The sequence below is a fragment of the Electrona antarctica genome (genome assembly GCF_951216825.1).
Source record: "Electrona antarctica genome assembly, chromosome: 19".
Taxonomy (NCBI): domain Eukaryota; kingdom Metazoa; phylum Chordata; class Actinopteri; order Myctophiformes; family Myctophidae; genus Electrona; species Electrona antarctica.
Genome location: NC_136800.1, coordinates 1638673 through 1649595, shown reverse-complemented (window position 1 = coordinate 1649595; position 10923 = coordinate 1638673).

Below are 10923 nucleotides of genomic sequence, written 5' to 3'. Positions count from 1 at the left end.
CCAACCTAGTCCCCATATATGGGGGACATGGGGAGAGCAACGGACTTGAACTCATGCTTCCTTCATGCCTGAGTGTCCAAGTTGCTCCTTTACACCTGACAGGGGGGAGTTTCCCTGGTTGGACGTATAGCGCGTGGAAGGAACATGTTATTCCAACCAGTTCCTTTCCCCTCCATCAGGCGCCCTGGCTGGCCAGGGGGAGGCAGTTTAGAGACCAGGATTACTGCATGTTTTTTGTGAGGGTACCTATACCCTAGGCCCTAGGGGACACGGGGAGAACATGCAAACTCCACACAGAAAGGCCCTTTCGCCAACCCCGCCTCGGGTATGGGCACTGATGACGCGGAGGAGGAAACACACCGCCAGCACCCACAGCGTCTCGAGCGGGAATCGAACCCTGGACCTTCTAGCTGTGATTTTAGTTTTAGTCAGTCTTTTGAATATAGTTTTCATATAGTTTTAGTCACATTTTAGTCAGCTGGAAGGATTTAGTGTTCTAGAGTAAGATTTTAGTCGACTAAATCTACAGTTGATTTAGTCGACTATAATTGTATTTTGCTGGGCCTTATACAAGCACACCGGATAGTCGATCAATGTAAACAAACCAGACAAGCCAACAAGTATGGCGGCCGCTACCACGTGACACATATGTTGACGCCCCCTCCAGGAGATTTTGCAGGTACACACTATAATGCGTCTCTCTTCCCATGCCAGCACATGGCCGGCCCCCAAAATACCAAACGTAGGCGGGGAACAACTTGCCACTGTGCCACATGAATTTTTCAGTTGACCTGTCCATTGGGTTTCTCATGCCAATGTGCTGAAATAGGGCTTTTCTTTGAGCTTTGAGGTACAACAAAAATATGTGGTTTCTCTCTCTCATATTGGAATTCTTGAACCTGTCTTAATTAAATGGCTCAGTGCGCATCAACTATTGTACACAAGTTGCAACTGGAGTTTAAGGTCAATCACTGCAACTCGAGGAGTTGCATTGGTGTGGCTGACCTTAAAACGGTGTGATTTGGGCTTATAACCTTCATGTAGGCTAAACATAAAATAGACATGGCCTGATACAATTTCTGACAAAGTATACATAGGCTAATATTATGATGGAATGGAACAGCAGGTGCATGCATCTTTTTTTCTTTTCTTTCTTTGTTTATTTTTTTTCCTCCACTACACGTTACTGCAAAAATAAAGACACAAGACTCAAAGCAGCACAACATGTCTGCATTGTTGTGTTTCTCTGATTGATTGGAGCTCCTGTATGGATTTCACAGGATTCCAAGGCTCTGAATTTAAGACGGGAATGTAATTATAGCTTCCAGACTTTGTGCAGAATCTCACTGCACTAAATTAATACATGTATTCATTTAAATAGGTTGTCAAACTATTTGATCAAATCTTGGTCATGCATGGGTTTTATTTAAACCCGTTCTACTCTCACTTACATTCAAAGGAACACTTGCGTGTGCATGCGTGGCTGTGCGTGCGTTTGTGCGTGTGCGTGCGTGCGCACGCGTGTGCATGCATGCGTGTTTGTGTGAGCCTGCATTGCACGCTCGTGCAATGCAGGCTTGTATTTGCTGAGATGTCCTGCTGAGCCATGTTCATCTAGAATACCGGCATTCATATTCTGTATCGAAATGCATGGAATCCAATGGAATGACCGACGCAGGACTCAGTTCAATAAGTTGTTTGTTAGTGAGTCAGTCAGGCTTCGTACACACCTTTCGGACACACAGATCTGTCCGACCGACCACTGATTACATTTTTATGATTTGATGCCTCCATGTCCCACAATGCTTTGCGCGATTTGGGCGGTGCTACGACACGCGGAAATAGATGCACATATGTTCAGTGTAGTTTTCTTGACTGCAGCAGCAGCTAGCGTAGTTTGTCGAGGCCGTTTTTCACAGTCAAAGTTCACTTAGAAGGTCCGGATCAAGGACCAAGGACCAAATATTTGCATTTTGATTTTGGTCCGTTTGGTGTTCACACTGGACTTTGTAAAGCGTACCAAATATGTAAACAAATGACACGTGGACATGTTAAGCGAACCAAATAGTGAAAAAAAGAAAAGAGGTCATTTTACGACGGAGGGAAAAATAACATGAGGGGGTGCGGGAAATCACTGTCTACAATTTTTGGGCGCAACCTTCAGTCACAGAGAGAAGAGAACAGCAACATGAATCATGATTGCAGCAACAACTTGAAATTGCATTAATTCTTAATAATTATTTTATTAACATTGGCTCTTTATGCGTGCGGCCGTGCGCTCTCCCATAGAGCTATAAAATATATCGGGTCTCTCCCCCCACATGTGCGCGCGTCATAACTTTGCGTGGTGGCGGTGGCGCATGCTTAAAATAAACAGATCTACAAGCTTACATCGTGTACCATACCGTAAGTACCATTCGTGTCGATAACTTGTACATCTGTTATATTTGCGCATGTGAACCTCGTACGCTGCCATTACATTTCTACTTTAGGCTACTCATAGACATATATATGCGTCTACTATTAAAATCAATAGTGATCCCCGTAAAAAAGACATGCTTTTAGAACTAATTATTAATGCAGCCTCACAACTGCCGAGGCCCGACGGCTATTTTGGCTATCGTCCTGTATTTCTGTATATAGAATAGAACTTAGTACCAGACTGGACTCACTCACTGTCACTGGAGACGGCCGTGCGCAACTTGGACTCTCCAAGTTACGCACGGCCGTAGCCAAAAGAAGACATACAAACAAGCGATATAATAGTCTGTGTCACGTAACTCAGAAGACTACAGCCTAAACCCCACCCAGTGCTGTCAAGAACGGAAGTTCTCTCCTATTAGTTGGCGGTTAAAAACCACCCTTCTGTCCGATCTGAAGTCCCACCCTGTTCGTTGGCTGTTTTGACTACAAGGTGTCCGATGTGTTTGTTGTGCCCTCCGCCCCCACATCGGACAGGTTTGTCCGATCAAACGACGTGACTCCCATTGAAAATGAATTGGAGCAGCAATCAAACATTTGTTCTTTAGGTGTGTACGCAGCCTCAGGCTGCGTACACACCTAAAGAACAAATGTTTGGTCCGTGTGCGATGCCTGATTGCTATTTGATTGCTGCTCCAATTCATTTTCAATGGGAGTCACGTCGTTTGATCGGACAAACCTGTCCGATGTGGGGGCGGAGGGCACAACAAACACATCGGACACCTTGTAGTCAAAACAGCCAACGAACAGGGTGGGACTTCAGATCGGACAGAAGGGTGGTTTTTAACCGCCAACTAATAGGAGAGAACTTCCGTTCTTGACAGCACTGGGTGGGGTTTAGGCTGTAGTCTTCTGAGTTACGTGACACAGACTATTATATCGCTTGTTTGTGTGTCTTCTTTTGGCTACGGCCGTGCGTAACTTGGAGAGTCCAAGTTGCGCACGGCTGTCTCCAGTGAGTGAGTCCAGAAATACAGGACGATAGCCAAAATAGCCGTCGGGCCTCGGCAGTTGTGAGGCTGCATTAATAATTAGTTCTAAAAGCATGTCTTTTTTACGGGGATCACTATTGATTTTAATAGTAGACGCATATATGTCTATGAGTAGCCTAGAGTAGAAATGTAATGGCAGCGTACGAGGTTCACATGCGCAAATATAACAGATGTACAAGTTATCGACACGAATGGTACTTACGGTATGGTACACGATGTAAGCTTGTAGATCTGTTTATTTTAAGCATGCGCCACCGCCACCACGCAAAGTTATGACGCGCGCACATGTGGGGGGAGAGACCCGATATATTTTATAGCTCTATGGGAGAGACGCAGACAGAACAATATTTCAAATCATCCTGTCTCGCTCTAGCGCACGGCCGCACGCATAAAGAGCCAATGGAGCAAATGTTAAATAAGCTACACAGGTGGTCCTAAATGATTAATTGATTACATCACTATAGCAAAAGACGTGATATAGGTCAACCTTTTTATCGGGATTCGGGGATACTTTGTTGTAGGTAGGCTATACGTCTCCGGTGAATTGTATGCACCAGCAGCAAGCACATTATTGTTCAAACACCTCTCTGTTCATCTGTTGTCTTATTTGGCTAATAAAATAATTATTAAGAATTAATGCAATTTCAAGTTGTTGCTGCAATCATGATTCATGTTGCTGTTCTCTTCTCTCTGTGACTGAAGGTTGCGCCCAAAAAATGTAGACAGTGATTTCCCGCACCCCCTCATGTTATTTTTCCCTCCGTCGTAAAATGACCTCTTTTCTTTTTTTCACTATTTGGTTCGCTTAACATGTCCACGTGTCATTTGTTTACATATTTGGTACGCTTTACAAAGTCCAGTGTGAACACCAAACGGACCAAAATCAAAATGCAAATATTTGGTCCTTGGTCCTTGATCCGGACCTTCTAAAGTGAACTTTGAGTGTGAAAAACGGCCTCGACAAACTACCGCTAGCTGTAGCTGCTGCTCCAGTCAAGAAAACTACACTGAACATATGTGCATCTATTTCCGCGTGTCGTAGCACCGCCCAAATCGCGCAAAGCATTGTGGGACATGGAGGCATCAAATCATAAAAATGTAATCAGTGGTCGGTCGGACAGATCTGTGTGTCCGAAAGGTGTGTACGAAGCCTCAGTGAGCAACATTTGCGTATAGGGCTAGTCTGCTCATTCAGCCCAATCAATTGTGTTCGGCAGTTCGGCAGTTAAGCAAAGAAACACATTGGCTGCGGTGAGATGGCACTACATTAGTGATCATATACTGCCATTTTGGACTGAATTTGCTGGCCAAGCAAAAAAAAAGGAAGGCCCACCTAAAAAATACAATGTCTGACTGATTAACTGTTATAATTAACAGAACGCGAACCCAAGAGTCATATTAGTCTTACTAGTCTTCTAGACCATGTTAACATGGTAAAGAAATATCATTTCTCCCAAGAGCCAACTGATGTATACTTCTCTGGGATACAGCCATCACCAACCTCAAATACTGTAGACCAGGGGTTCCCAAACTTTTTTGGACCAGGTACCCCTTCTGGGGTAGACATTTTTCCAGGTACCCCCTCATCTGAAGCGGCCGCAGAAACCTTTCAAGTGTCCTGAGTCTTTTTGTTGTTTCTGCAGCATGCGTCCTGCTGTTACTGTTTGGGGTCACGACAGGTTGACTGATGTTGTAGTTTTAGTAATCATGTCAGCTATTAGCCAAAAGCAAACATGGGAGAAACACAATGAACACCACAAAAAAATACGTTTATTGCGCAACTTGGCAGAAATGACCATGTAGATAAACATAATTTTAATGTTAAAAAAAGTTTAAAAAAAAGATTCTAGGAATTATTTCGGGTACCCCCTGGCTATGCGTCGCATACCCCTAGGGGTCCGCGGACCCCACTTTGGGAACCGCTGCTGTAGACCACCAAGAGCAGATGTTGATAGAGTTTGTGTAACTTGTGTTGTCAGAGGAAACAACACATGCAGTTTATATCTGGTGCTGGTCTTACGTAGCCTGGTGTCCAGCCCTTCTTATGAGAAGCTTTTCTCAATGTAAGAAATGGTCCCATATTTTATTAGATGTATTTAGAATCATAGTGTATAATAGGGATATACTTATGCCTTCAATATGCTCTTATACAACAGTTCATGCATGAGATTTCCCGTGAACTAAAGTGACAAAAATAACACTGAGTGTGCACCTTAATTATTATGTTAGTTGAACTGGTCAAAGCAGCAGGCGGACAGCAAGAATTATTGTGGGCATCATGTATCAGAATTGCTATATGTGCTGCTGATTTGCAATGGTGGGGAAGAGCTTTCCACTGTGCCACATGAATTTATCAGTTCACCTGTCCATTGGGTTTCTCATGCCAAATGTGCCAGCCCTGAAATTGGGCTTCTTTGAGCTCCACTTATACTAAAAGGTATAAAAAGAAGATGTGGTTTCTGTCTCACATTGGAATTCTTGAACCTGTCTTAAATGGCTTAACTAGTGTTCAAGTTACTGCAACAATAACAAGACTCAAACCAGCACAACATGTACGTCTACATTGTTGTGTTTCCCTGATTGGTTTAGTGGAGCTCCTGTATGGATTTCACAGGATTCCAAGGCTCTGAATGAATTGAAGACAGGAATGTAATTAGCTTCCAGACTTGTGCAGAATCTCACTGCACTCCTATAGCAGTTCTACAGTGTGTGAATGTGTGTGTGCGTGCGTGCGCGTGCATGTGTGGGTGTGAGCGTGCGCACACGTTTGAGCACATTGTGCCCTTTACTCTGACAGTGTACAAGGTTAGGGCTCTGTCTTTGTCTCCATCTCAACTGCTTTATTACTGTGTAAAAGGATCATGCCATGATGCCACAATTGAGACAGATAACAAGAAAGAAAGAAAGAAAGAAAGAAAGAAAGAAAGAAAGAAAGATCCAACATAAGAGACAACTAAATCATGTATACGTAGATGTTGATTAAACATAATGTTCCATCCTCCATTTTCTGTGTTTCTGCAGTCAGGCACGGAGGACAAAAGCTTGATTATCATGTTATATGGACAAATAGCATGAAATGATTGTGCTGTGGTGCATAATGGAATAATGGAGGTTATTTTGAGAATTTTGAGATAAACACGAGGATGGTTATTTGATTATGAGATAAGATCATTATAATTATTTATATATTATATTCTATAACAATACTAATGACAGTGCATATATGCACTACGTAGACATAACATACAGTACAGACAGACTGCCCAACAAATTGCACTCTGCCCATTCTGATTAATCTGATGCTGAAGGTTGGAGGACACGGAGGGCTCTGAAACAACCAAATGATGGTGCATTGTAGCAATGTAGCATTCTTAGAAGGTGGGATGGTGTCAACACTTTGCCATTCCTTTGTCTGTTCATTGATTGGAAAATGCGTCATCTGTGGAGACACTGGAAAATGTATATCCCATGTGAGAAGAACCAATCATATAACCATCGCAAACACAATATGGAAACACACTCTGAACGTTGCCATTGAACAAATTGACCCACTCTAGTTCAGCCGCCAAGTGATTGCACAACTTGTATACTTCTGGCTCCAAACCTGTGGAATGCACTTCCCATCACAATCAGAACTGCAGACTGCACTCCCAATCTTCCGCCGTAGTCTGAAAAACCCACCTCTTCAGACTCCATCTTGGCCCGTAGCACTTGCTGTAGCACTCGCCCTATAGCCCAACGACCTTACAGGCGAATGCAAAGGCTCAACTTATGTAACTTAGATAGCACTTTATGTAGACATAGCACTATATGCAGCACCACCTGGTATGGATGTTTGTCTGCAGCCCTAAAGTCACAACTGCTGCAACAACTGAACATTTGTTCAAAGATTGTTGGACAACCACTTCAGAAACTTTATACATCCACGTATGATATTAGCATCATATTAGCAAGGAATATCACCTCTAATACTAACTAGGCTCAAAACAAAGGGTGACCGTGCATTTGCAGTGGTTGCCCCCACTTTGTGGAATGCCCTGCCCTTTGAGATAAAAAATGCAGAGTCTGTCGACGGTTTTAAGAACTTGTTAAAAACGTTTTGTATGGAGAATATAGGTTGCTACCTTCAGGAAGGAGATATGGTGTACCAGCGTACAATATGGTCAGACTAAAGAGGTCATTTGTCCACCAGTCGACTTTGATGCTTAATCAGGAGTTGTAGTAGCCACAGGGTAATCTAGGCGGTGGATATTGCTCTTGTCTTCATGTCTTTATGTATGTAATATTGGTTTGTTTTTTGTGCTATGTCAAATGTGTGTGTGTGTATATGTGTTCTGCATACTTGGCTGCTGGGTCGTAAGACCATTTTCTGTGTGAACTGACAATAAAGTACTATATCATATCATATCATATCGTATATATGCACAGTTTAATTATATATATATTCCACTGTTATGTTCGTATCTTACGTATGATTCATGATAACTAGTCTTGCTTACTGTAAATCGCTCTGGATTAAGAGCGTCTGTAAATTGTAAATTGTACTAGCTGTCTGGCCGGATTTGTACATGTACTGTATGTGCTGTATGTACTGTATATGTCACTCATATACATGCAAGGCCATGAGAATTTCTGATGTATAACTCAACATCAGAACACATTGGTGTCGAGGGTACTCTCGTCTAGATCAGGGGTTCTCAACGTTTTTTGACTGGGGGGGGACCTTAGAGTATATATGAATAGAGACGGCACCGGAGTTCTCCTCCCATCCACTAGCATTAAGTTGCTCAAAAGCGCATGAGGCGATTTCACTCCTCCTTCCGGGTAGGAACAGAGTGCATTCTGGGATGGATTTGCCCCAATAACATGAACGCGCTGCCGTTGACTATCATTGCACGCGTTCACGTATGAAACAGCGTTCACGTGTCATGGGCCCAATAACATGAACGTGCGCAATGATAGTCAACGGACCAGCGCTGCAATGACAAATCCGGCCACTATGTCCATTTCGCCTCAGGGTTTCCTCCGGGTGCCGTCTCTATTCATATATACTCTAAGGGGGGGGACCCCTGGAAATGCTTTGGCCCCGCCCCCCTTCCCACCCCCAATACAAATTGACTGCTACAATAACCTTAAGCGCCATAAATAAATACATATGATATTTCAAACTACCTCCCCACTACGTGATGGTCGATGTGGAATGGCAGAAGAAGGTACCCTGACCCACCTCTTTTGGACATGCTCAAAACTGTATACATTTTGGTGTGATATATTTAAATGGTTTTCAGATGTTATGTGTGTTTGAATCTGACCCAGAGAGACCGCACTTTTTGGTTATTCTCAAATACTGACAAATCACAATGTTTCTGTAGAAAATACAATGATGTATGGTATGGTAATTGCAAAAAAAGTGATTCTAAGACTCTGGAAATCAGATGAAGTACCTCACTTCAAGACTTGGTTAATTGGACTTACAGTATACTTGTAATTTTTTGATGAATTGAACAAGGTGGACCCTCTTGTAAACAAGTGTAATGCTTAATTGGGTTGTCCACTCACAGTTAACAGTCTTTGTATTGAGTTTGTGCTTGAAATGTACTGTAATTCTGCAAACTGTGAAATATTTAAATCGATCAATCAATACTTTTGAAAATTCGCTATGATATGATGGACAATTCAAACAAGTTGTATGTTATATTGCAGCCATTCCTAGATCATCTTGCTCAAATGTCACACTGAATCAGTATTTAGTTGTATGCCCCCCACTCTTTATAGACTCTAGCAGTGTAACCTAGAATATAACCTGGAATATATTTTCTAATGGGGGCTAATGAGTGTCAATTCGGTCTGCCTCCTCCATCAAACTGAAAGTCCTCCCAGCCCGTCTGTCCACCATGGGGTCAAGAGCTTTCAGCCGCTCTGCCCCTCACCTCTGGAACTCCCTCCCCCCTGATATAAGAAACATGGACTCAATCACCTCATTTCAAACCCACCTCAAAACCCACCTGTTTAGGCAGGCCTATGATTGATCTGTGTTTTCTGCTGCAAGCTATACAAGCTATACTTTATTGTCTGCTTTTGCAGCCACTAGTCTAGATTGAGGTCATATTGAAGAAGACATTCATATACAATACAGTATAACCCTCTACTATTCATGGTAGAAGGATGAGACTGATTGCATTTGAGAACTTGACTCAAGTCATTTCACTTTCCTGCATTGAAACTTTCCTATATCACATGAGATAATTATGCTAATCGAGTCAAGGTTTTCCATTAAGGTATTCCTAACCCATAAGTAAAAAGGCTATTACGTATGAGAGCTTTCTGACCACATACATCATTCACATTAGAGGTCAATTGATGCTTTAATGCTCTACAGCTGCTCTTCTTGTTCTCATTTCGTGTTCATGTAACACTGTCCTTGAACAGAAACGTGTTTTGGGTTAACCAATTTAGACCTGAGGACGATTCTGGGAAAAGAAAGTCTTCTAAACGCTAACAGTTTTCTGAAATTCCATGTTTCCATGTCAGTGGTGCTCAAACTATTTCATGTCAAGGACGCCAACAATTGTAATGTATGTATTTGGTCGCCGACACCAATGTGAAAATATGTTGTTCCAGGGACCCCCCCAGAAGCATAGATTTGAGTTAAAAAGGTTTGCTGTGAAAGAATATATATTCAAAGATTTGCGCCACATTTTCACGATTAAAAAAAAATAGCAGATCTACAAGCTCGATCTGCTATTTTTTGTAGCTAAAGTCATGCTTAAAACACCAAAAGGGATTCCCGTCCAGAATGGGTTAAAGCAAGACATTTCATCGGGTACTCGTGCACCGAAAATAGCTGATCTACAAGCTCATGTGTCACATTGTGTTGAGAGCTTGTAGATCTGCTATTGTTGGTGCGCGACACCAGTGAGCAACTAGTATAAATCAGGCTTAAATGTGAAACCATGCACTACCGAATAAATAATAATAAGCAGAAATATTTAAGCTAATAAGAATAAAAACAATTAATGCATTCCGATCAGCGGTCACCTATACAAGGCTAAAAGGCTTTAAAAGCAGAGAGGGCATCTCTAAGTCCATCTAGGCAAACGCCTTGTTACTTTATAGTAAACAGGAAAGTCTTTAGTCACCTTTTAAAAGCGCCCACGTACTGTGGTGCTCTCAGGTGGTCGGGGAGCACATTCCACATCCAAGGAGCAGCTGCTGAGCAGAAGGCGATATAATGCGATATCGATACGATATTACCGTTAAAATGTCATTATTCTATATTTTAAGTGTTGCAACATTGAAAAATAAATATAAAAAAGGGGGGTAGTGAGTTTACTAACGCACTGGACCAAGGCACACAGACCAACGGGCGCATGAAAGAGGGAGAAGCGGAAGTGGTGCATGATATATCTTTCTTTAACCTTTATTTATTCAGGGAAGTCAGTTGAGAGCA